Source organism: Hemitrygon akajei, chromosome 13, assembly GCF_048418815.1.
Source record: "Hemitrygon akajei chromosome 13, sHemAka1.3, whole genome shotgun sequence".
Taxonomy (NCBI): domain Eukaryota; kingdom Metazoa; phylum Chordata; class Chondrichthyes; order Myliobatiformes; family Dasyatidae; genus Hemitrygon; species Hemitrygon akajei.
In genome coordinates, this window is record NC_133136.1 from 42274918 (window position 1) to 42301379 (window position 26462).

The following is a 26462-nucleotide window of genomic DNA, read 5'->3' on the forward strand; positions in this document are numbered from 1 at the left end:
TAACCTTGTGCTTCAGAATTATGATGTACCCACCTGCTTCAAGCAAAATGTGGTAACCTGCCTCAATGGCTCTCGTCCAGTAACTGTTACATCCAGTGTGATGAAGTGCTTTAAAAGGTTGATCATGACACATATCAACATCTGCCCGATGATTTGTCTACTGTCACAACAGGTCACCAGCGGCTGTCATTTCATTGGGTCTCCACTGAGCCCTGAAACATGATGCTCTTCATTGTCTACAGTCCAGTATTCAACACTATCATCTCCTTGAAATTAATTAATAAGCTCCTTGACCAATGCCTCCTTGTACAACTGGATCCTTGATTTTCTCATTAGCAGACCCCAGTCAGTTTGGATTGGCAACATCTCCTCCAGAATCACCAACTGCACAGGTACACCACAGGGCTGTGTGCTTAGCACCCTGTTCTACTTACTTTATACATATGAATGTAAGTCCAAGTACAGCTCCAATGCCATATTTAAATTTGCAGATTACACCACTATTGTTAGCTGAATCAAAATGGTATTGAATCAGAATAGAAGAGAGAGAATGAACATTTGGTTGAAGGGTGACACAACAACCACCTCTCACTAAACACACACAGAATGCTGAAGGAACTCAGCAGGAACTTTGTGTGTGTTGCTCGGATTTACAGCATCTGCAGATTTTCTCTTGTTTGTGATTTGAACCTCTCACTCAACACCAGCAAAACGAAGGAGCTGATTATTGACTATAGAGGGAAGAAACTTGGAGGTCCATGAACCAGTCCTCATTATCAGAATGGAGATGGAGAGAGTCAGTAACTTTGAATTTCTTGCTGTTATCATTTCAGAGGATCTGTTCTGGGACCTGCATGTGTGTGCCGTTTCAAAGAAGGCACAGCAGCACCTCTACTTCATTAGAAGTCTGCTCAGATTTGGCATGACATCTAGTACTCTGCCAGATATCTGTATGGAAACGCCAATGCCCAGCAATGGAAAAGCCCTCAAAAAGTAGAGGATTCAGCTCAGCCCACCACAGGAAAAACACCCCCCACCACTGAGCACACTCACAAGGAGCACTGTCACAAGAAAGCAGCATTGATCAGCAAGGACCCCTCCCCACCATCCAGGCCATTCACTCTTCTTACTGCTGCCATTGGGTAGGGGTTACAGGAGCATTAGCTCACTCTCCATCAGGTTCAGAAATGGTTACGACCCTTCAGTCATTGGGCTCGTGAGCCAGCATGGATAACTTCACTCACCTCAACACAAAACTGATTCCACAACCAAAGGACTAACTTTCAAGGACTCTTCAACTCATGTTCTCAGTATTATTTATTTGTTTGTGTTTGTATTTGCACACTGTGTCTTCTTTTGCACATTGGTTATGTGTCTGTCTTTATGTGTAGTTTTTTCATTGATTCTAGTGTATTTTTGGTTCTACTGTGAATGCCAGCATGAAAATGTATTTAGGGTAGTTAATGGTGACATATAAGTAGTTTGATAATAAAGTTACTTTGAACTTTTAAGTACAGCTGAAATACGATGTCCAGTTAGTCAAGTACCGGTAATACAATTCAGTTACTCAGCTTTCCAGTCTCACAGATCAGATCATATAGAATTGGGTGCTTTATTTCAGAGATCTTTACCATAATCAGAGAAGCATTTGGATAATTTGGGTCTGAAGCAATGTTTCTGGCATAGAAAAGTATATGCAAACAAAGCTAGCCCATAACCTGATCCACACCACTGTTACATACCGCTCTCTGCTCTCTGGGATTAGGACTCAGTAAAGTTTAACATCTTCGACTACAGCTCAGCATTATATTCTAGAGGGTCTTGTTAAACTCTGGAGAGTAAGTATTGAGGAGGAAGTAGATGTATTTGTGAAACAACGGGGAATTCAGAGCTGTGTGGAACTGGTAATGAAGCCTGTGGCAGATCAGCCATGAAATGGGAGGGGTCTCATGGGACACGCCTGACAGGCCAAGTGCCCTGCTCCTGCCCCCACATTTTTGTGTTCTTCTGCAGGTTATAACCGATGACTTTTTTTTTCTCCTCTAATACATTAACCTATCTTCAAGTTGTTACACTTTCCCTGAGAGCCAGAATACTTCGGACTCAAGCTCCTCTTCAGCAGTTGACCACGTAGTCTGGGGTTGACACTTAAGAGACAGGGGCATGTCCGAGTGATAAGATGTTAAACTACAACAGGACGCTGCAACCTCAGTTTTGCTCTTTGTTTCACAAATGATCTTGATAACCACCACTGTCACCTGACCATTATGTGAGGAGAGGCTGCAGTTTTTAGTTAAACAACAGTAGCTCCACTTCTCAGTATATTAAGTGGTATCCTGAGGATCTGATAAGGTGTTTCCACAAACGTAAAATCTTTCCTAACTGCAATGTGGGAAATTATACACAATACACACTAGAAGGTGAGAAGACTAACGTACAAGGATGCAACATCTGACATCTTGTCCAGTTTGTAATCTGGGCACAAGGACAGCATGTAATGAGCAGGAGAGAGATTTCATAAAGACCAAAATAGTTTAAAAATAATTGTTCTAATGTTATTTTTCCTTGTATACAGACACTGCACAGATAAGTAAGTGGTAGCTGAAACCTTCATAAGCGGGCGCAGTATTATTAGTAGAGTGTAAGGATTGTACATCACAACCACAAAGGAAACACATGAAAGGGGAAAGAATCCTAATACCATCAATGTAACAAACTAAACAGATGGCTTAATAATCAAAGAAAATATTTCAATGCTTATCTTCAGCTCGCATCAGAGAGTAAAACAATGTTGAGGCCAAAAGTAAATAATGCACAAAGTAATTCAAATCCGAAGCCACTACCTGTAATAGTTTGTTGGATTTATTTTACATCAACCCACAATGCTTTTACACTATATATCATAGATAACTACCGAATGCTCTGTGACACTTATGGCTGCTTTTCAGTAGGCAATGTCAAATATTGCACATTTACGGGATAGTTTGCCTCTGAAGTACTTAACTGTCAGCTTACAATGACATTTTCTCTGATAATGGAATTGAATTTCAACGTAGGAATTTTTTGATTCCTACTTGCTCATTAATTTATGGCAAACTTCCATTAAAATTTTAATTGCATTTATTTGAAAGTGTAGGACCATCAGCAAGCTGCATCTACTATCTTTGAACCCGAAGAGAAATTCAGTTTATTTTCCTTTCCATTTTAAATTGAATGGGATTGCTGTGATATCTTGACCTACAACTGAATGATTGGACTTTGATGAAAAAATTGTGCAAGGTTCTCAGAGTTTGATTCATTATCATCTGTTTCTTTTTCTACATCTTCTGCCTGACCTGCCCACTGTTTCCAGCACTTTCTACCTTTGATGTTATATTTCACATGGCTATGTTCCACATATGACAAAGTTCCACATGGAAGGTTAGTTAAGAAGGTTCAGTCGTTAGGTATTAATGCTGGAGTAATAAAATGGATTCAACAGTGGCTAGATGGGAGATGCCAGAGAGTAGTGGTGGATAATTGTTTATCGGGATGGAGGCCGGTGACTAGCGGGGTGCCTCAGGGATCTGTTTTGGGCCCAATGTTGTTTGTAATATACATAAATGATCTGGATGATGGGGTGGTAAATTGGATTAGTAAGTATGCTGATGATACTAAGGTAGGAGGTGTTGTGGATAATGAGGTGGGTTTTCAAAGCTTGCAGGGAGATTTATGCCGGTTAGAAGAATGGGCTGAATGTTGGCAGATGGAGTTTAATGCTGAGAAGTGTGAGTTTCTACATTTTGGCAGGAATAATCCAAATAGAACATACAGGGTAAATGGTAGGGCATTGAGGAATGCAGTGGAACAGAGAGATCTAGGAATAACAGTGCATAGTTCCCTGAAGGTGGAGTCTCATGTAGATAGGGTGGTGAAGAAGGCTTTTGGAACGCTGGCCTTTATAAATCAGAGCATTGAGTACAGAAGTTGGGATGTAATGTTAAAATTGTACAAGGCATTGGTAAGGCCAAATTTGGAATATTGTGTACAGTTCTGGTCACTGAATTATAGGAAAGATATCAATAAATTAGAGAGAGTGCAGAGACGATTTACTAGGATGTTACCTGGGTTTCAGCACTTAAGTTACAGAGAAAGGTTGAACAAGTTAGGTCTCTATTCATTGGAGCATAGAAGGTTGAGGGGGGATTTGATCGAGGTATTTAAAATGTTGAGAGGGATAGATAGAGTTGACGTGAATAGGCTGTTTCCATTGAGAGTAGGGGAGATTCAAACGAGAGGACATGATTTGAGAGTTAGGGGGCAAAAGTTTAAGGGAAACACGAGGGGGTATTTCTTTACTCAGAGAGTGATAGCTGTGTGGAATGAGCTTCCTGTAGAAGTAGTAGAGGCCAGTTCAGTTGTGTCATTTAAGGTAAAATTGGATAGGTATATGGACAGGAAAGGAGTGGAGGGTTATGGGCTGAGTGCGGGTAGGTGGGACTAGGTGAGATTAAGAGTTCGGCACGGACTAGGAGGGCCGGAATGGCCTGTTTCCGTGCTGTGATTGTTATATGTTATATGGTTATAAAGGATAAATCTGTTTCATAAAGCAAACACAATAGTTGGCAAATTATTATTAAAGCACCCAATTTACATGTCTACTTTGCAGCGGTCTTTTCTCACATTCCAACGTGGACGTCGTTGAAACTTCATTCTCATTTCATGACTATGACAAACTAGAAGGGAAATTCCAATTTTTTAAGTTAACAAGTTACTACAAGAGGTAAATGAGACATTTGCTCACAGGCTGATTTTAACATTGACAAAAAAACTTGTATATAATGATCCCTTGCAAATTACTCTTTTTACAAATATTTGATCTAGCATTAAATTATTTTCAGTTTTAACAAAACATTTTTGATAGTTAGATGATCTCAGATAATTATATTACATTAAATAATTCTACATACACATTTTGTTTTTAATAAAACTCTGAGTGCTACGGCCGATTAGCCTATAATTTAGCCGTCCTGGTCTGTACTTGCTTAGGCACGTGCAGTTCCCTGAGGCATTAGCGTGAACTTCAGCAACAACATTTTAAATGTATTATTTAAAATGCTGAAGACACTGAAACCATGGTCTTTTGTTTATACAGTTCATTTGCTTACTGAAGATATAAATTTGAACCCATTAAAATCTGAATTTGAAAAAGCTGTATCGTAAAATTATATCCTTGACTTTAAAATATTTGCTATCATTATGGCCAGGCTTAGACATTTCTAGTTAATCTTTTCGTTCATTGTTATGTCTTTACAGTGAATTATATTCTGTACTGTAGACAGCGAGTCAAAGCAAACCATCCCTGCTTTTACTCCACTGTGGTCACAGTCATAGATAGGTCATTCACAGTTCTCCCTTGTTCAGGGTTTATCTTTTTCAATTTAGCAATCACAATTGGCTTCATGCCCAGAGCTAGCACACTGGTGAATTAAATGTGTTTCCGTTGAAAGCCTTTGTACTTCAACGAACCATGTTTCAGTTCCTCTACGAAAATCTTGTGGTAGACTTAACAGGATACACACAGAGAAATCAGAATTCAGCTGGAGCCTCTTCCAGCTTCCCCAACCCCCCCCATCCCCACCCCCACCACCCCACCCAGAGCTTTGCATTGCACACAGAACTGCAATTGCATGGTGTGGTTTCAGGAGCTTGGTTGCCATTCTCACTAATGATGACTCTACTGACGTCAATGGCATTCTTATCATGCTTAGTGCGACATCAGAAACCAGTCCACAGAGGCCACCCTTGCTGGTTCTCGGTAAATACTGGAGCAGACTATTATAATGACTGGAATGCATCGCAGGCAAACTAAAACCACTTTAAAAACACAAAAGAAGTTCCTTCTTTAAGCTTATTATTTTACTACTTAAAAATTTGAGTTCAGATTGTGAATTTAAAATACAATGCAATAAAGACTTTGATTAAGATTTGCCTAGTGCAGGTATCCAAATGCTCTATGTAGCTGTTAACGGGATTTATACATTTAAGAAGAATTCTAATCAAATGGGAAACTGCAGTTTTTTGTATCCATGGGCTGTCACTGTAGCTCCATTTTCTAGGCAGATTTTTTTTTACAAAAGCACCGAGTTCATTTTGACCGAGAATCACTTCAAATTGCAGAAAATTTATGTAAAACTGGCTTCAAAAAATAAAAGAATGGAAGAACATGAGAAATAAAGGAGGGATAGAGAGGAGAGACCACGTAGGAATAAGAAAGAAGTGGGAGGTAATGGTAAACAGAAATAGTTAAAAGGAAGAAAGAGGTGGAGTAAGGAAAGGATTTATGTAAATATATATAAATTCTCACAGTTCCTGCTTGCCTACAAAAATATATAACACTGCATTTTCTACATTAAGTTTCAGTGGCCATTTACCGCATCTGCCCCTTAAGCAGAAAGATTCAGTGCTCGCCCTTGTGCAATAGAGACGAGCAAACTCCAAGATGATGAAATTATTTTATGTTGCAGCCTGTGAGGAGCCACATGCATAAACTTTGACTGCCACCAACAGCTAAATAATTGACTGGTGCAGTTTGTGGGGTGTAAAAGGAATAAGGTTTATACTGAAAGATAATGTTGGGAAGGCAATGAAGTATTGAAAAATAAAGGCTTGATGGGAACAGGATGCCAAATTAAGCCTTAGATGGTTGAAAAGCTGAAGATTGAGGAATTTAAAATGGTAATGATGAGAATAGATGATGTGATAAATGAAGGATTTGCTGGCATAAACAGGAAAGAGATCAAAAACTATGGAACATTTTTGAACTTAGCAATGGAAAAGCCAACTTTGCCAATGTTGAAACACTGCAAGATGAATCCTTCCTGCCCTCATAATAAAGGAGCCCTCAACAAATCCAATGGAACAAACATCATGTTCCATAACATCATATTACTTTTAATAAGCTTTGAGATGAAAAAATTGCAGGACGGGATGTTCTTACAGAATTATGATTGATATAATTAGTCCATGTTATGAATATGTTCACCAAGGAAGTGCTTTAATTAATTAGCCACACATGAGTCCAAATTTATTCAAACCCAACTGTCCTGCCCATTTAACTCCTGCAATCAGGTATTTAACAAGATCAACTTCACAGTAACAACAAGGTTTTAACTCACCTTAGTCTGTCCCCCAAGGACTTTGATGAGTTGACATTCGAGCTGTTACTTAAGACACCATCTATCAACCTTTCAACTTGCTTATAAACTCAGAACTCTTTTCCATCAAAACATTTTTATACTCTTTCATGATAATGGCAAATCACCAAACAGCATTACCTTTGTGAGACAATATCAATTAATTCACTAAATCAACCAATTTTTGGACTTACAGCAAAATGCTGGAGGCAGCATATATGGAAATGAATAAACAGTCAATGTTTAAGGCCTAGAACCTTCTTCAGTTCTCTAAGAATGGGGAAAGATGCCAGAATAAAAAGGTGGGGGATGGAACAATAGCAAGAAGGTGAGGGGTGAAGCGCGGTTGCTAGGAAAGTTTGGAAAGGAAGGAATCTGACAGGAGAGGAGAGTGGACCATAGAAGAAGGGGAAGGAGGAGGGAAACCAGGGGGAGGTGATAGGCAGGTGAGAAGAGTGGGGGAAAAGAGAAGAGGGGAGATGGAGGAAATTAATTTTTTTACCGGAAGGAGAAATTTATATTCATGCTATCATTTTGGAGGGTACCCAGACAGAAGATAAGATATTGCTCCTTGACCCTGAGGATGGCCTCATTGTGACACAATAGTAAGCCTTGAATCGACATGTCGGAACAGAAATGGGAATTAGAATTAAAATGTTTAGCCACTGGGAAGTTCCAGTTTTGGTGGATGGAGTGGAGGTGCTCTATGAAGCGGTCGTCAATTTACGATGAGTTTTTCCAGACGGCCACATCGAGTGCAGCGAATACAACAGATGACTCCAGCAGATTCGCAGGTGAAGTGTCACCTCACCTAAAGGACTGTTTGGGACCCTGAATGGGGGTGAGGGAGGAGGTGTAGCACTTTGACCACTTACAGGGTTAGGTACTGAGAGAGCACTTATCAATTTATTAAGATTAACAATGAGGGCATATTATCTCAAACAAAAGTCACACATATTTTTGTGCATAAGAAAGGTGTTTTATTTGCAGAGCGACAAGCCTTAGCAACTAGATGGAGCACAAGTGGTTAAATCCCCTCAGGAATATTCTGTTGTTCTGTCTGTGAACCTTGGTCAGTTACTCCACCCGGAGCAGTTCAAGTCAAAGGAACAAATTATAGTGTTAGCAGAGAGATGAAGCTTCACCCATTTACAGACTTAAATGGCACCCAGATTGAGCCACTGACAGTGGGAAAGCAGAAGACAGGGCAAAGTAGTACTTGCCTAAGAAATTATTTTTGGAAGAGAAATTAATAATACATTGCATCTAAATCCAAAGAGCTATGAGAAGCTGAGAAATCAGCCTACAGAGATTACAGAAAGAATTCAAACATCCTCCCAACCCAGACTTTGACAACACAAAACAATTCCTTCATTTATTTACTCACTCATGCAGTGTCACTGCCTTGGCTCAATTAAGTTCCCCTTCCTCTTCCACTTGGTGGATACATTTACTTGCCATCTAGCTATCTCTCTTCTCCCTCAGGGGTGGGCCAACAAGACTACTGGATCCCGAATATCCTACTGGCATCCCTAGGATTCTTATGCTCCCCTCTTCATTCCTTTGCTCAATCCACTCCCATAACAAATGGCTGAGCTTTATAGAAGAAGAATACAAGCTTCTTCATTTCCTACTTTAGTTGATTACCTGCCTCTATTTTTCATTCAAGTGGTTCCTCTATCTTGGCTTCTTAATGTCTTCCCTATTTAAGGAAAAGAACTAGAGACACCTAGGACTTCACCTTTTGCATCTTTCTTCTCTACAGTTCATCTGCATTGTTCCAATCCTGCTTGTCCTGTTTACCTTCCCAAAACATGATTAGATTCCAGTTTTATTTTCATGTTTGGTTCTTCCAAGTTCAATCTTGACATGGCCAGGTTAGCGATGTGTTTCATGCAAGCTACACAGGCTCTTAACTAGTGACAGAGACCGTCTCTTGCCAACTGATTCTATTCCAACCTACCTCCTTGTATTTCATTATAAACAAGCCACAATTTGCTAACAAGCACTTCTGGGTGTTCCTCTTCTCTTGCACTATTTGTACCACAGTCATAGTAATATCCTTATTCCCTAGCTGGAAAATACATTTTATTAATTCACATATTGCTTTATTTCTGTGGAAAACATTAAAAACTGGAATATTAAGCTTGTCCAATTCAAAGCCAAAATTCTTTTTGTGTTACTTGCATCTCAAACTCCCTATAATTCATGACTTATGCTGAATTTGAGAACTTCAGAAATCAAGAAACAGCTTGAAGAACCAAAATAGGGATAGGAGACAAAAAGGGGGAATAAAAGGTGCATCTGTTACAGGAACAAGCAAAAAGTAAAAGATAGAAATAAATCATATAAATGGCGTTCGTCTAAATTTTTGTCATTGTCACACCTTCTTGGACTATAAGGTGGTTCATACCCACCTGATCCTACCCAATGCCTGCATTCGCGGCCCACACATTTCTGCTGCTACACATATAGGCTTTGCAGCCTTGCAGGTCCAATTGCACTGAAGCCCTTGCTGCACAGCTGCAGCTGTTACATAGAGCAGGCCATGAGCAGAGGACAGATCTGAAATGATAGATCCTAGGACCCCACTGCAGACTTCTCTAATGGCCTGTTGTCATCAAAGACCTTTGAAATTCTTTTAAATATCTCAGAATTGAGTCCAGGCTCATTGCAGGTGTCTAGGATGTCTGACTTGCAGCTCTTTTTTGACTTTCACATTGCAGTGTGCAGCACAGTAAAGAGTTATTGCATTGGATACATTGCAAATAGTTAGTGGTTTTCAACTCAACCACGGGCTGATAAGAAGCTTGATCTAGACTGTCATTTCAAACTTCTCAATCAAGAGATTACTGTATTGCCACTCACACTGTTACATCGGGTAGACTAGAGAGCAAAGACGAGATTACAATCAGGCCAAGCATGATCTTATTTAGTAGTAGAGCATGTTCAACAAGCCAAGTGGCCAAATATTACTCATAATCCGTACACTCACATGTCTGTTCAACTGCAGCGGAGCTGAACCCAGTGGGATTTCTGGGACCAGCAATAAATTAATAATGAAACATTTGGTAAGACTCCAAAGTTCAGTCAGGAGGTTGCCAACAGAGAGAAAAAGACAAAATGCAGATGATGCAGTACTTTTAAAAAGTAGCCTCACCAGCAAGCTTCCAACCTCCTACACTCAGTTCTGAAATTCTAAAGAACCATATGGCCTAGTTCCTCCATAACTATAAAACTTACATTGAAAAATACATTTTTTTATATCCTACTTTTTGAACCTGTATATAGTTTGTAGTAGATTTCATTTATAGGTAGAGTCTTTTTTTATGAAACAGAAAAAGGTTTGTAAATTAATATAAATTGCATTTCAGATGGTGAGGTAACTAGTATTATCAAAGATGTATGTGTGTAACGGTTTTGAACAAAACAGGGCTTTAACTCCCAACCTCTCCCACATTCAGTACTTGACGTTCATTGGTTTTACTTTGGTTTCTTTTGGCTAGTCAACTGACCACAAAGAAAATGCCAGCATCTTCAAGTTCCTGCTTCTATTTCTTATGTTTTTATACTTTAGAGTTCCATATCAAAATAATGAAATAACTTAACTTGGCAGAATTCATCTATGTGATATGTTCTATCTATAAGCCCCTCACATACATTGGGCTTCTCAGTTTCTAGGCAAGTTTGTAAAAACCAAATACTATGTTTACTGCAAATCTGAAATTTAAAAAAACAGAGAAGGCTGGAATTCCACAGCAGATCAAGTTGTATCTGTGGAGACATGAATTATTTAATCTGTTTCTCTCTCTACAGATGCTGCTGAACATGGAGAGGATTCCTAGCCTAACCAAAAAACAAAGAGAGAAGGTATAAGTTTCCTTCTGGTAGATCAACAGGGGCCAACAGACAATAGACAATAGGTGCAGAAGTAGATCATTCGGCCCTTCGAGCCTGCACTGCCATTTTGAGATCATGGCTGATCATCTACTATCAATACCCGGTTACTGCCTTGTCCCCATATCCCTTGATTCCCCTATCCATAAGATACCTATCTAGCTCCTTCTTGAAAACATGCAGCGAATTGGCCTCCACTACCTTCCGAGGCAGTGCATTCCAGACCCCCACAACTCTCTGGGAGAAGAAGTTTTTCCTTAACTCTGTCCTAAATGACCTACCCCTTATTCTCAAACCATGCCCTCTGGTACTGGACTCTCCCAGCATCTGGAACATATTTCCTGCCTCTATCTTGTCCAATCACTTAATAATCTTATATGTTGCAATCAGATCCCCTCTCAATCTCCTGAATTCCAGCATGTACAAGCCCAGTCTCTCTAACCTCTCTGCGTAAGACAGTCCTGACATCCCGGAATTAACCTTGTGAATCTACGCTGCACTTCCTCTACAGCCAGGATGTCCTTCCTTAACCCTGGAGACCAAAACTGTACAGAATACTCCAGGTGTGGTCTCACCAGGGCTCTGTACAAATGCAAGAGGATTTCCTTGCTCTTGTACTCAATTCCATTTGTAATAAAGGCCAACATTCCATTAGCCTTCTTCACTGCCTGCTGCACTTGCTCATTCACCTTCAGTGACTGATGAACAAGGACTCCTAGATCTCCTAGATCTCTTTGTATTACTCCCTTCCTAATAATCTGCCTTCCTGTTCTTACTCCCAAAGTGGATAACCTCACACTTATTCACATTAAACGTCATCTGCCAAGTATCTGCCCACTCACCCAGCCTATCCAAGTCACCCTGAATTCTCCTAACATCCTCATCACATGTCACACTGCCACCCAACTTAGTATCATCAGCAAATTTGCTGATGTTATTCTCAATGCCTTCATCTAAATCGTTAACGTAAATCGTAAACAGCTGTGGTCCCAATACCGAGCCGTGTCACCCCACTAGTCACCACCTGCCATTCCGAGAAACACCCATTCACCGCTACCCTTTGCTTTCTATCTGCCAACCAGTTTTCTATCCATGTCAATGTCTTCCCCCCAATGCCCTGAGCTTTGATTTTACCCACCAATCTCCTATGTGGGACCTTATCAAATGCCTTCTGAAAATCCAGGTACACTACATCCACTGGATCTCCCTTGTCTAACTTCCTGGTTACATCCTCGAAAAACTCCAATAGATTAGTCAAGCATGATTTACCCTTGGTAAATCCATGCTGGCTCGGCCCAATCCTATCACTGCTATCTAGATATGCCACTATTTCATCTTTAATAATGGACTCTAGCATCTTCTCCACTACTGATGTTAGGCTGACAGGTCGATAGTTCTCTGTTTTCTCCCTCCCTCTTTTCTTAAAAAGTGGGATAACATTAGCCATTCTCCAATCCTCAGGAACTGATCCTGAATCTAAGGAACATTGGAAAATGATTACCAATGCATCCGCAATTTCCAGGGCCACCTCCCTTAGTACCCTAGGATGCAGACCATCTGGACCTGGGGATTTGTCAGCCTTCAGTCCCATCAGTCTACTCATCACCGTTTCCTTCCTAATGTCAATCTGTTTCATTTCCTCTGTTACCCTATGTCCTTGGCCCATCCATACATCTGGGAGATTGCTTGTGTCTTCCTTAGTGAAGACAGATCTAAAGTACTTATTAAATTCTTCTGCCATTTCTCTGTTTCCCATAACAATTTCTCCCAATTCATTCTTCAAGGGCCCAACGTTGTTCTTAACTATCTTCTTTCTCTTCACATACCTAAAAAAGCTTTTGCTATTCTCCTTTATATTCCTGGCTAGCTTGCGTTTGTACCTCATTTTTTCTCCCCGTATTGCCTTTTTAGTTAAGTTCTGTTGTTCCTTAAAAATTTCCCTATCATCTGTCCTCCCACTCACCTTAGCTCTGTCATACTTCCTTTTTTTTAATGCTATGCAATCTCTGACTTCCTTTGTCAACCACTGTGGCCCCTTTCCCCCCTTTGAATCCTTCCTTCTCTGGGGGATGAACTGCTTTTGCACCTTGTTATTCCCAAGAATACCTGCCATTGCTGTTCCACTGTCTTTTCTGCTAGGATATCCGTCCAGTTAACTTTGGCCAGCTCCTCCCTCATGGCTCCATAGTCTCCTTTGTTCAACTGCAACACTGACACCTCCGAGCTGCCCTTATCCTTCTCAAATTGCGGATAAAGACTTAACATATTATGATCACTAGCTCCTAATGGCTCCTTTACTTCAAGATCGCTTATCAAATCCTGTTCATTACATAACATTAAATCCAGAATAGCCTTGTCCCTGGTCGGCTCTCGTACAAGCTGTTCCAAGAATGCATCCCGTAGGCACTCTACAAACTCCCTATCCTGGGGTCCAGCACCAACCTGATTCTCCCAGTTCACTTGCATGTTGAAATCCCCCATAACTACTGCAACATTACCTTTGCCACATGCCAATGTTAACCCCCTATTCAACTTGCACCCAATATCCATGCTACTGTTTGGTGGCCTGTAGACAACACCCATTAGGGTCTTTTTGCCCTTACTCTTCCTCAGTTCTATCCACACAGACTCCACTCCTCCTGATCCTATGTCCCCCCTTGCAAAAGACTGAATCTCATTCCTCACCAACAGGGCCACCCCACCCCCTCTGCCCACATTTCTGTCCACTTGTATACGCAGATTTTATGGCCTCATCAATCTCCAGGTCAGATCACAAACAAGAGAAATTCTGCAGACGCTGGAAATCTGAGCACACACCCAAAATGCTGAAGGAACTCAGCAGGCCATGAAAAAAAGTACAGTTGGTGTTTTGAGCTGAGACCCTTCAGCAGGACTGGAGAAAAAAAGCCAAGGGGAAGATTTAAAAGGTGGGGGGAGGGGAGAGAGAAACACGACGTGATAGGTGAAACTTGAAGGGGGGGGGGATGAGTAAAGAGCTGGGAAGTTGATTGGTGAAGGAGATACACAGATAGATAAGGGGAAGTCTGATATAAGAGGACAGAGGCTATGGAAGAAAGAAAAGGGGGGAGACCAGAGGGAGGCAATGGGTAGATGGGTAGGCAAGGGATTAAGGTAAGAGAGGGAAAAGGGGATGGGGAATGGCAAAGGGGGGTAGCATTATCATAATTTCGAGAAATCGAAGTTCATGCCATTAGGTTGGAGGCTACCCAGATGGAATATAAAGCATTGTTCCTTCCACTGGAATGTGGTCTCATCACAATAGTGGACGAGGCCATGGATGGACATATCGGAATGGGGATGAGAAGTGGAATTAAATTGGGTGGCCACTGGGAGATCCCGCTTTTTCTGGCAGACGGAATGTAGGTGCTTGGCGAAGTGGTCTTCCAAGTACCGGACACAGTATGTGACCCCAACAAACTCACAGGTGAAGTGTCACCTCATCTGGAAGGACTGTCTGGGGCCCTGAATGGTAGTGAAGGAGGAGGTGTAGGGACAGATGTAGCACTTGTTCCACTTGCAAGGATAAGTGCCGGGAGGGAAATCAGTGGGGAGGGACGAATGGAAAAGGGAGTCATGTAGGGAGCGATCCCTGCAAAAAGCAGCAAATGGGGCGAAGGGAAAGATGTGCTTGGTGGTGGAATGCCATTGGACAATTATGTACTGTGTGCGGAGGCTGGTGGGGTGGTAAGTGAGGACAAGAGGAACCCTATCCCTGGGAGGATGAGTGAGGGCAGACGTGTGTGAAATGGAAGAGATGTGGTTGAGGGCAGCGTTGATAGTGATCCAGGTGAAATGCAGTCTGTGGAGGCCTGACCTAATGACTCAGTAGACTCTTTGTTCTGAGAAAGTGCGGGACAGAAAATTCCAGAAACTTTCAAAGAAGTAATTCCTTCTGAACTCATTCTATGTACTTCTTGATGCTTTCACCAGGGGCAAAATGGCTCTTAGCAGTTCTCCTCAGGAGCTTTCAAAACCCTGCATGTTTTAATGAGATTGTCCCATGTTTCCAAACTCCAAGAACAGGCCTGTGCTAATTTATTGTTACTCATAAGATAACAACTCCACCTCCAGTGAATCTTTGCTGCATCAATATCACCAAGCTAAGTAAATCCTTCTTCAAATAAGGAAACCTTATCTCCATGGCCTCACTTACTCTTGTAGTGTAGTAATAATATTTGCATATTCTTGTACTTTATTCCCCTTGCAGTAAACGCTAAAGATGTTTCTGCATTCTTAATATGTGCTGTATATTAAGAATGCAGACACATGTGAGTGATGATAACCCTGACTCTGATATAGACCATAAGACATGGGAGCAGAATTAGGCCATTTTATCATGGCTGAACCATTCTTCCTCTCAGCCCCAGTCTCCTGGCTTCCCTCTGTATCCTTTCATGCACTGACCAATCCAGAATCTATCAATCTCTACCTTAAAATATATGCAAGCCTTGGCCTCCACAGCTACCTGTGGCAAAGAATTCCACAGATTCACACTCTCTGGCTAAAAAAATTCCCCCTCATCGCCATTCTAAAAGGATGCCCCTCTATTCTGAGGCTGTGTACTTTGGTTTTCAACTCTCCCACCACAGGAAACAGCCTCTCCGCAGCTACGCTGTCAAGGCCTTTCACCGTTCAATAGGTTTCAATGAGGCCACCCCTCATTCTCCTGAATTCCAGTGATTACAGGCCCAGAGCCATCAAACGCTCATCATATGACGAGCCAATCTAACCTGGAATCAGTTTCGTGAACCTCCTTTGAACCCTCTTACGTTTCAGCATATCCTTTCTAAGCTTAAAACTGCTCACAATACACCAAGTGAGGCCTCACCAGTGCCTTATAAAGCCTCAACATTGCATCCTTGCTTTTGTATTCTAGTCTTCTTGAAATGAATGCTAACGTTACATTTGCCTTCCTCACCACACACTCAATCTGCAAATTAACCTTTAGGGAATCCTGCACAAGCACTCCCATGTCCCTTTGTGCCTCAGGTTTTTTTTTGTATTTTCTCTCCATTTAGAAAATAGTCAACACTTTCGTTTCTCTACCCAAGTGCATGACCACACACTTCCTGACACTGTATTCCATCTGCCACTTTGCGCATTCTCCTAATCGGTCTAAGTCCTTCTGTAGCGTCTGTACTTCCTCAAAACTAACTGCCACTCCACCTATCTTTGTATCGTCTGCAAACTTTACAACAAAGTCATCAATTTCATCATCCAAATCATTAACATATAATGTAAAAAGAATTGGTCCCAACAGACCCTTGTGGAACACCACTAGTCACCAGCACCCAACCAGAAAAGGCTCCCTTTATTCCCACTCTTTGTCTCCTGCCAGTCAGCCACTGCTTTATCCATGATAGAATCTTTCCTGTAATACCATGAGCTCTTTAAGCAGCCTCATGTGAAACCTTGTCAAATAGCTTCTGAAAATTCAAGTACACAAAAGCAACCCATTCTCCTTTGTCTATCCTACTTGTAATTTCTTCAAAGATTTCCAACAGATTTGTCAGGCAAGATTTTCCCTTGAGGAAACCATGCTGACTATGGTCTATTTTATCATGAGCCTCCAAGTACCCTGAAACCACATTCTAAACAATCGACTCCAACATCTTCCCAACCACTGAGGCCAGACTAACTGGCCTATAATTTCCTTCCTTCTGCCTCTCTCCCTTCCTGAAGAGTAGAATGACATTTGCAATTTTCATGTCCTCCAGAACAATTCCAGAATCTAGTGATTCTTGAAAGATCATTACTAATGCCTCCAGAAACTCTTCTACCACCACTTTCAGATCCCTGGAGTGTACACTATCTGGTCCAGGTGACTTATCTACCTTCAGACCTTTCAGTTTCCCTAGAACCTTCTCCCTAATAATGGTAACTTCACACTTTCATGACCTCTGACACCTGGAACTTCCACCATACTGCTCGTGTCTTCCCCAGTGAAGACTGATGCAAAATACTTATTCAGTTCATCCACTGTTTTGTTGTTCCCTATTACTACCTCTCCAGCATCATTTTTCAATATCCACTCTCACCTCCCTTTTACACTTAATGTAACTGAAGAAACTTTTGGTATCCTTTTTAATATTATTGGCTCACATACTTTTGAATTCCATCTTTACCTTCCTTTTGAGTTGCCTTCTGTTGGTATTTGAAAGCCTCCCAATCCTCTAACTTCCCACCAGTTTTTGCTCTGTTATATGCCCTCTCTTTAATGTTAGCTTTGACTTCTCGTGTTAGCCGTGTGTTATCTTGCCTTTTGCATACTTCTTCCTCTCTGGGATGTACATATCCTGTGCCTTCCGAATTCCTTCCAGAAATTCCAGCCATTGCTGCTTTGCCATCATCTCTGCCAGTGTTCTTTTCCAGTCAACTCTGGCCATCCCCTCTCTTATACTCCTGTAGTTCCCTTCACTGTTGTTGTTAAGTGCCGTCAAGTTGTCGTTGACTTATGGCGGCCCTATGGATATTGTAGTTGTCCATAGGGTTTTTGTGGCAAGATACAGCAAGGTTTCTTCTGCGCAGATACTGCTGCGGCCCAGGTTGCGACCCGGCCGGATTCAAACTTAGGACTATTCACCTCGAAGTCCAGGGCTGATGCCATTACACCACCTTTACTCCCCTGTAATACTGATACATCTCCTTCTCAAAATTCATAGTGAATTCGATCATATTATGATCGCTTCTATCTAAGCATTATTTTACATTAAGCTCTCTAATTAATTCTGGATCATTGCACAACACCCAATCCAGAACAGCTGATCCCCTAGTGGACTCAACCACAAGCTGCTCTAAAAAGCCATCTTGTAGGTGTTCTAGAAATTCTCCCTCCTGGAATCTAGCACCAACCTGACTTTCCCAATTTACCTGCATTTTGAAAACCCCCATGAATATTGTACCATTGTCCTTTTGGTATGCATTTTTTCTCTCCCATTGTAATTTGTAGACCACACCTTACTACTGTTTGGGGGTCTGTGTACAACTCCCATAAGGGGCTTTTTACCCTTGCAGTTCCACAATGATTCAACACCTTCTGACCCTATGGCACCTCTTTGTAATGCATTGATTTTATTTTTATCAACATAGCAACACCACCCCCTCTGCCTTCCCACCTATTCTTTTGATACAATGTGAATCCTTGGACATTAAGCTCCTAGCTATTATCTTCTCTCAGCCATGATTCATTGATACCTACAATATCATACCTGACAATCTGTAATTGAGCTACAAGTTCATTTACCTTGCTCTGTATACTGTGGGCATTCAGCTACAACACCTTCAGTCCTGTATTCACCCTTTTCATTGCACTCATCCTGTTGACTGCACTTGCTAGGAGTCTCGCTACATATTGCCTCTATTAATAAACTAACTACCTTATCTTCAGCACTATCACTCTGGTTCCCATCCCCCTGCCAAGTTACTTCATCTCGAGCCAACCTGCCCACAAGGATTTTGGACCCCCTTGGGTTCTGATGTGACCCATCCTTTTGTACAAGTCATACCTTCCCCAGAAGAGATCCCAATGGTCCATAAATCCAAACCCCTGCCCCCTGAACCAGTTCTTCAGCCCTGCATTCATCTGCCAAAATCATCCTATTCTTACTCTCACTGGCACGTGGCACAGGCAACAACCCAGAGATTACTACCCTGAAAACCCTGTTCCTCAGCTGTCTACCTAGCTTCCTAAAATCTCTCTTCAGGACTTCCTCACCTTGTCCACCTAGGGTATTGCTGCTCACCCTCGCACTTGAGAATGCCATGGACCCAATCTGATACATCCCTGATCCTGGCACCAGGGAGGCAACATACTATCTGGATGTCTTTATTGCACCCACAGAACCTCGTTTCCGTTCCTCTGACTAAGGAATCTCCTATTAACACTGCAGTCCTCTTCATCTCTCTGCTCTTCTGAGCCACAGCACCAAACTTGTTGCCAGAGATCCGGTCACTGTAGCTCCCCCATGGTAGGTTGTCCTCCTCAATAGTATCTAAAATTTTAATCTTATTATTGAGGGTAACAGCCACAGGTGTGCCCTGCACTGGCTGTGCACTTCCCCTCCTTCTCCTAGTTACCTGTATCCTGTATAAATTCATGATGATATATATAGATTTACCATTCCCAAATTTAAGTACTTCACATTGTGCCTTCTGCAAAACGATATTTAACTGGAAGTTTTTGCCATGTTTCCTGAAGCCCTGGTAGGTCTATCAAGGTCTGATAATTCATCCCTCAGACAGGCAATGCACATCATACAAATTCAACCAAATCGTGAACCCTAAAATCAAGTGACCTAATTGGACATTTTCTTAAAATATTGGTCTCCATAAGTATGCAAAATACTAATCTCCCAACAGAATTTACTGAAAGTCTTGCTTTGGAATTATAATTAAAGTTCCGATCAAAAAAATGCTCCACATTTTATTAAAGCCTTTTCAAGCCAACAGCAATACTGAATGAAATAATTTCCTGTTAAACAAACAATTTGATATGTAATGTCAGCTTTCTTTTTAGGATTTAATATTTAATTGTCTTTAACCCTAATTCAGATTTGATATGCAACCATACTGTTCAGATGCTGAATAAGAAAGTAAGTTCTGCTCCTGAGTGTGGTGAGTTAAGTAAACAGATGGATGCTTACAACAGCATGGCTAGGTTTGGAGTTTTCCGTTTGATTTTTGCCTTCTTAAAAGTAAGAAAAAGAAAGCAACAACACACACAAAATGCTGGTGGAACACAGCAGGCCAGGCAGCATCTATAGGAGAAGCACTGTCGATGTTTTGGGCCGAGACCCTTCGTCAGGAAGCAGAAAAAAAAGAAAGCAAAGCAAAACTACAGTAAAGTTTCCAAGGAGTGAAACAGGAAGCAGCTATTTCCCATTCTGGAGTTCAGCAACTAAGGTTTCCTATTGACTTTGGCACCTGCTACATTTCTGCAACGGGCAATAAGCAACCAAACCGCAATTCAGGCTCAGAGATTTACAATGACTACTGGGATTGGAAATACTCAAATATCAAGAATCCCATAAGCCGTACATTTCACAAGCTGCTGTTTTAAATATTTTCTTAAATGATATCAAGGCCTACTTTTTATGACCACTATTATTTAAAGATCAGCTGTAAGACATCTTAAAGCATGGGCATTTATCACAGTCCTTCTGGTGAAAATACTCCCATAAAGGTAGTGAGCAGCTAGTGACAAGATTTTGTTCCAGGAGGAACCAGCAATATATCTTTTCATTAAAATGGTGTCTGACTTGGATAGGACCATACTGGGGCAGTGTTTTCACTAAATGGCTCTCTGAAGCAAAAGTTCCCTGATTGTTATTATTGCAATTTAGAAACCAAGGGTTTCGGCCCAAAATAACAATTGTTTATTCCTCTCCATAGATTCTACCTGACCCGCTGAGTACATCCAACATTTTGTGTAAGTTGTTGTGTAGATTATACAACCAGCCATTTCAGATTCAGTATTGTGGGAAATTTCTTTCTTTCTCAAAGCACTGCTGATAGTGCAGCTTGTTTCCAAACCCTCAGCAGAATTTGCTTGGGCCAGCAGGCAATCTCAAACCAAATGCATACAGTACAAAGAAGGAGGCCGTCCTTGCAGAGGCATGAGGATGTATTTGTTATCTTGAACCAACAACTCACTTAAGGAAAACACTTACTGCAAAGCAAGGGAACAAAGTATCATTACAGAAATAGTTTATAGAGGTAATTTGTAAAGGTTATAATTTGACAGTTCCATATGACCAAATAATAAGGTAACAGATAGTCCTTTTAAATAACAATAAAAACAGGCTAAAACAGCTAGGAAGTTCTTGCTGCAGAGAGCCAGTGGTTGTATTGGAAAACTCTTCACCTGCTGTAGCTAAGCATCCTTCAGGACAAAGTGACATTCTTGACTGGAACACTCACTCCTTCCAACATTATTGCACAGTGGCTGCAGGGCGTACCACTGACAGACCGGATTTCTGTTAAGAAATGGCTGCTCTGTCCGCCCGCACCAGTTTCTGAAGCAGCTTCATGAACAGACTGGGTGAATGCATATTCCAAAATGGTCGCATGCAACTCCAGTTGAGTGCCAGAGAGAGAGAAGGCTGAGAAATGGAAAGTCAGAGATGATATTTAATGATGTACAGTAATGAATTCTAATCATTAATGCAGCTTAAGTGCTTTCGTTGGCACTGGCTACTCAAAAACAAAGTCAGTCATTTTCATACAGTAGAAAGCTCTGAAAAAGAGATACAGTAAATATTATTTGAGTTTGTGAGTAGTCCCTGAAAGAAAAGGCTGATTTTAAGCATTTAGGTTTGATTTTAAGCTTAGCATTTTAATTATATTAAGCGCTGTTAAACTTAATATCAAAGGTGAAAAAATATGAATTAATAGGCCTCAACAGATGCAGTTACATATTTCCTGTTATTCACTATAAAATGCTACATTGTATGTAACCTGAAATTTAAGTCAAAGTCAAAGTACATTTATTATCAAAGTATGTATATTTTATAAAACCTTGATATTGTCTCCTTACAGGCAGCTACAAAACAAAGAAACCCAATAGAACCCATTAAAACAGAAGATGACCGTCAAATTTCCAACGTTCAGAGAACAAAAAGAAAGAAAAGCATGTGCAAACAATAAAAGCACTCAGAACTGAAGTTTACAAAAGTGAGTTCACACTGTGATAGTTGCAGGCTGTGGCCACAGCTTGGTGCAGAGATGAGTAAACCTCGCGGAGGAATGAGTTGACATACAGCGCAGAGACAAGTAAAGCTCACAGAGCAGCGATTTTAACTGGCCCCGACACCCTCTCCTTTTCAATCCAGCCCTGTGCTTAAATTGTCCAGATTTGCTCTCAGACACACACAACATTTGGTTCTGCAACGTTGGCTGCAAAATACTATGTGCCCAGTCAGGGTATCTATTTATCCATCCTGTCCTTGACTCACCTCTGGCAAAAGTCTCAAGGGTTTAGCTAGAGCTAGGTTAGTGAGGGGGGGGGGGGGGTCGTCACTATGCATTGAAAGACAGTGGTTCCAATCTACAACTTGTCCTTGGAATATGTGGTCAGGATTCTGAGCTTGTGTACTGGATGTCTGGGGAGAATAAGGAGAGATGAGACATCTTAGGAAATATTTGGGTTTCTCATCGAAATTCCCCATTTCCAGACAGAACAAAAGAAACTCATTTTTGTTGAGTGTGGGTGTAAGATCCAGTGAGGATCCTCCTGCAACCTCACACTGTCTAAACAAAAAGGATCATCAATCCTCTCAGAAAGATGATGAAGCAAACAGATTGAGCAGCTTCCTTCGCCACATTAAGAGAGAGGAAGGGAGGGAGAACAAGGGAGAGGACCGTGTGCAACAAGGACAGGGAGACAAGTGTGCTAGAAGACAGATATATGCAGGACAGCGAGCACAGGAGAGGGAGAGAGAGAAATGTGGAACTGCAGCCTCAAAGGTAGAAAGAGAGAGAGCCAAAATAACAGGGGCAATGAATGAAAAAAAGATTCACACAAGGAAACAGAGGTTGGCTGGCAGACAAATAGAGACAGCATTCAAGATAGTGAATGGGACAAGATAGATAGGGAGAGGCAGTGCACAAAGATGGTGGGAGCAAATAGGAGTGAATGAATATGCAGTAAGGACAGATGTTGACAGAGTCTGAACAGGAAGAAAGAAAGGGCTGTAGATTCAATGAAGAGGACTTATGTTCTGAAGACTCGTCATGTTAATTTTTTGCAACATTTTGACTTTCTGTCAACATTGGTCAGTACTGTACTTCAGCAAATCCTGCTCCCTGGACAGCCTCTGCCAATTTCACATGCAGGAAGCCACGACACGTTTTCATGTCCCCCTTGCAAACAGCATGCATCTCCCACCAAAGCTATCATCCAGCAGTCTTCCCGGATAGTTGTCATTAAACCTCGAAGATTGCTCCCTACTAACGGGAATTCCAGACGCAGCAACGTGAATGTAATTACCACTCTCCAGTAAGGTGGAACTATCTGCCTGTCCCTTTAGGGACTGGGACTGAGGGAGTCGTAGCATCGTGCTTTCAAAATTCCTAGTCAAATGCCTAGTCTCAATAACTTCGTGAGGATGTTTTGAAAGGAAGATGGCTGATTTCCCACAAATTGGGAAGGATTAGCAGAGGCTACCTCAAGCAAAATCATGATGACATCTTTCTCATGAGAAAGATTAATTAGTATTGGGGAAATGAAAGCAAGAAAAAATACATCTTGTTTTTACCGTAGCCAATAATATTTCAGGAAGAATTTTTGGCAGACCTATGGTGCAATCGAACTTCTGATGGTGAATGATGAAGCAGAGTGAGTCAGTCAATTCTGGGAGTACATTCATTTCTCCTGAGGTCTATGTGAGCAATTAGTCTGCTTTCAGACTGACTACATTCTGTATTTCTTACTCTTCTTCCTCTATAAATCTTTTTCCACTATGTTCGGTACTCAGGACAGACATTGGAAAATACCCCACCCTCAATGTATTCACTTTTAACAAGTGATCATTAAAGGCCACAGTGTAATGGTTGTACTGTAGGCAGCTTTCAGTATCCTGTGAAGGAGTAACAACTGTTTGCCACAGAACCAGTTAAACATCCCTCATGAAGTATTCTAAAACTTGCTGGTATTTACACTGTGCTACAATAATGTGACCAGGGAAATGATCTGAATGGTTTTAGTACAATGTTAATAAAAGGATATGAATGTTATATCATTCACTATTCAGGAAATAATCTGGAAACACACCTCGGCTACTAGTATTAAATCTTTTCAATTTAGTTTCATTCCAATTAATGGAGTGGGCATCAGCTATGCTGCAGAACAGCTTGATGATGTACCCAGAGGCCGTCTGCCAGGGGTGAAAATGTCACCTTACCCAGTGCATGAAGTATTTCTTTTCAAATTACAAACAATGTACAATTCCATTCAGATAAAAGTTACAGCCAAAACAATACTAATTATGGTAAATGTGACTTAAATAAATATTTATCATGAATTGTGACAAATATCTGTATTTCATCTCATACCTAAAATATACTTTGCATTGCTCCAATGATGCTTAGCAACTGCACAACCAGGTAAACTACTCCACAAAAATGCATCTTCTATTCCACTGTTCATTAATCATTCCTTCTCCTTGGCTTTGTACATATTTTCTTCTAAATAAATACTGATTAATATATTTGACACGGAAGATCACTAGTGAAGACAATTATATCAGTTATTATAAAATAATCAGTGAAGACTAATGAAAATCGATTAAGAACTGCAGAGACTGGAAACGTGAAATAAAATCAGCAAGTGCTGGGAAGTCTCAGCAGATCAGGCAGCATTTGCAGAAAGAGATTTTCAGTCCTGAATCGTCTGCTAATGCTTCAGGACTGAAAACTGAGTTCTGATGAAGCTTTCGGATCTGAAATGTTAACTACCTTTCTTTCCACAGATGAGCCTGACCTGCTGAGAGTTCCCAGCATTTTCTGCTTTTAGTTTAATCAAGGCAAATTGATTAAATGGTAGGAGATAATCAAAGCAATGGGAAATAAGGGGCCAACCAAATTAACCCTATTCATTTTATTGCATACTTAGAATTCCAGCAAATTGCATGAACTTCACTTTTCAAGTTTTGTTTCTATGTAATTCAATGAGTTATCCACAGATGCAATATTTCAGATGGTAAGACAATTTATTGTTTTAATACAATATGGGTACATTAATCTCATGTGTAAATATTTACCATTTGTATAACCTCATAACTAATTCCAGCTATCCAATTAGATACCTTATGCTGCATCCCATCCAAAGGCACAAGGTCTCGTCTGCTGTATAGCAACCAATATGATGCACAGGATCTCAGGAGGAGTAGGCTAATGTTCTGTAGAAACCAAATGCAAACTGCTGCCTTTCATCTGACTTTTTGTTTGTCTGATTTACAGCTCCAGCACAGTGCATTAATGGATCCAATGACGCAGCCTTAATTTCAGTTCTCTGGATATGCATGTCACTCAAAGCCCAAAGACTATTGTTCAGCCTCATAGCTTTTGAGAAGCGGCTGGTGAACGTTCTTCTCAAACCTCTGTAGTTTGTATAATGAATGCACTTGCATGGTTGTGGTAGAGAGGAATTGCCAATGTTTTGATCCCGCATCACTGAAGGAACAGATACAATTTTACAGTCTAGCAACAATTCCCCCTGTGTTGGTCAGGCTAAGTTTGAGACTTATAGGTGGCATTCTGTGTGGCCCCTCACCCCTCAGAAGATGGTCATGGTGAGAAAGCTTTTTTTTAAAGAAAATCTCATTACTGAGAGAACAAGTGGTGTTCATGGCCATTGAGCCGCACATAATGGATCTTATCTTTACCTTCCTCAAAGACCTTCAGAACAAGAATTAGCAACATTAAGATCAATGGCCTTTTCTATTCTACCCACTGTAACATGAAGGTCATTAAAATCTAGGCCCCATCACCCAATTCACACCACCTGTCATTCTTTATCACTTTGACTCCCAATTAACTAATGCCTTACTTTTAAAACTGCCACCTGTGATTTCAAGCACCTCCACTGCCTCCTCACCTTTCTGCCACTGTATAGTTCCCTGCATCCTTTCTCCATTTCACCCCCAATATAATCACTTCATCACAGATACCAAAATTCTGCTGCCAAGTCCAGCTGGACAGCACAACGCTTTACAGTGCCAGTGACCCGGGTTCACTGCCTGTGAGAAGTTTGTACGTTCTCCCCGTGACCGTGTGGATTCCCTCCAGGTGCTCCTGTTCCCCCCACATTCCAAAGACACACCAGTTGAGAGGTTAATTGGTGATTGTAAATTGTCCTGTGATTAGGCCTGGATTAACTCAGGTGATCGCTGGGCAGTGTGGTTTGAAGGTCCGGAAGGGACGATTCTGCACTGTATCTCTGGGAATCCGTCCTCAACTTCTTCCCTTCTCTAGGTGGTTGTAGGATCAACTGTTTGATCTTTTGCAAACACATCGTAAACCAACGGGTCGTTGTTGTGTCTCCTGCTCGCTGTGAAGATGGGGGACACCTCCCTCTCCCTTGTTAGGGAGAGAGAGAACCTTTGGGTTGCCAAATGCTGGAGGAATTGCGATAGTCTTTGGGGTAACTGCAAGGTCTGTGTCTTTGCTATCGCTTAGCTCATGCTTGTGCTCGGTAGCGGGTGCACATTTTGTTTTGCTGGTGGGGGAGAGGGGGATTGTTTCTCACCACCGCTTGCATATGGGAGAGGTACTTTGGGGTTCTCACGTTTAACTGTCGTTCATTCTTTGGGGCACTTCTCTGTTTTCGTGGATGTTTTGTGAAGAAAAAGCATTTCAGGATGTATATTGTAT

At 41.2% G+C, this 26462-nt stretch overlaps 1 protein-coding gene and 1 long non-coding RNA gene across 11 annotated transcripts in view; one reads left to right on the plus strand and one right to left on the minus strand.

Annotated features, from left to right (window-relative positions):
• pde4d (phosphodiesterase 4D, cAMP-specific) overlaps positions 1–26462 on the minus strand; it is a 1157264-nt gene that overhangs the window by 84709 nt on the left and 1046093 nt on the right. The gene's annotated exons all lie outside the window — the stretch shown is intronic.
• Positions 10991–26451, plus strand: LOC140737817 (uncharacterized). The gene is made up of 3 exons (XR_012101254.1): positions 10991–11045; positions 21630–21764; positions 25050–26451. It is a non-coding gene; the product is annotated as an uncharacterized lncRNA (long non-coding RNA).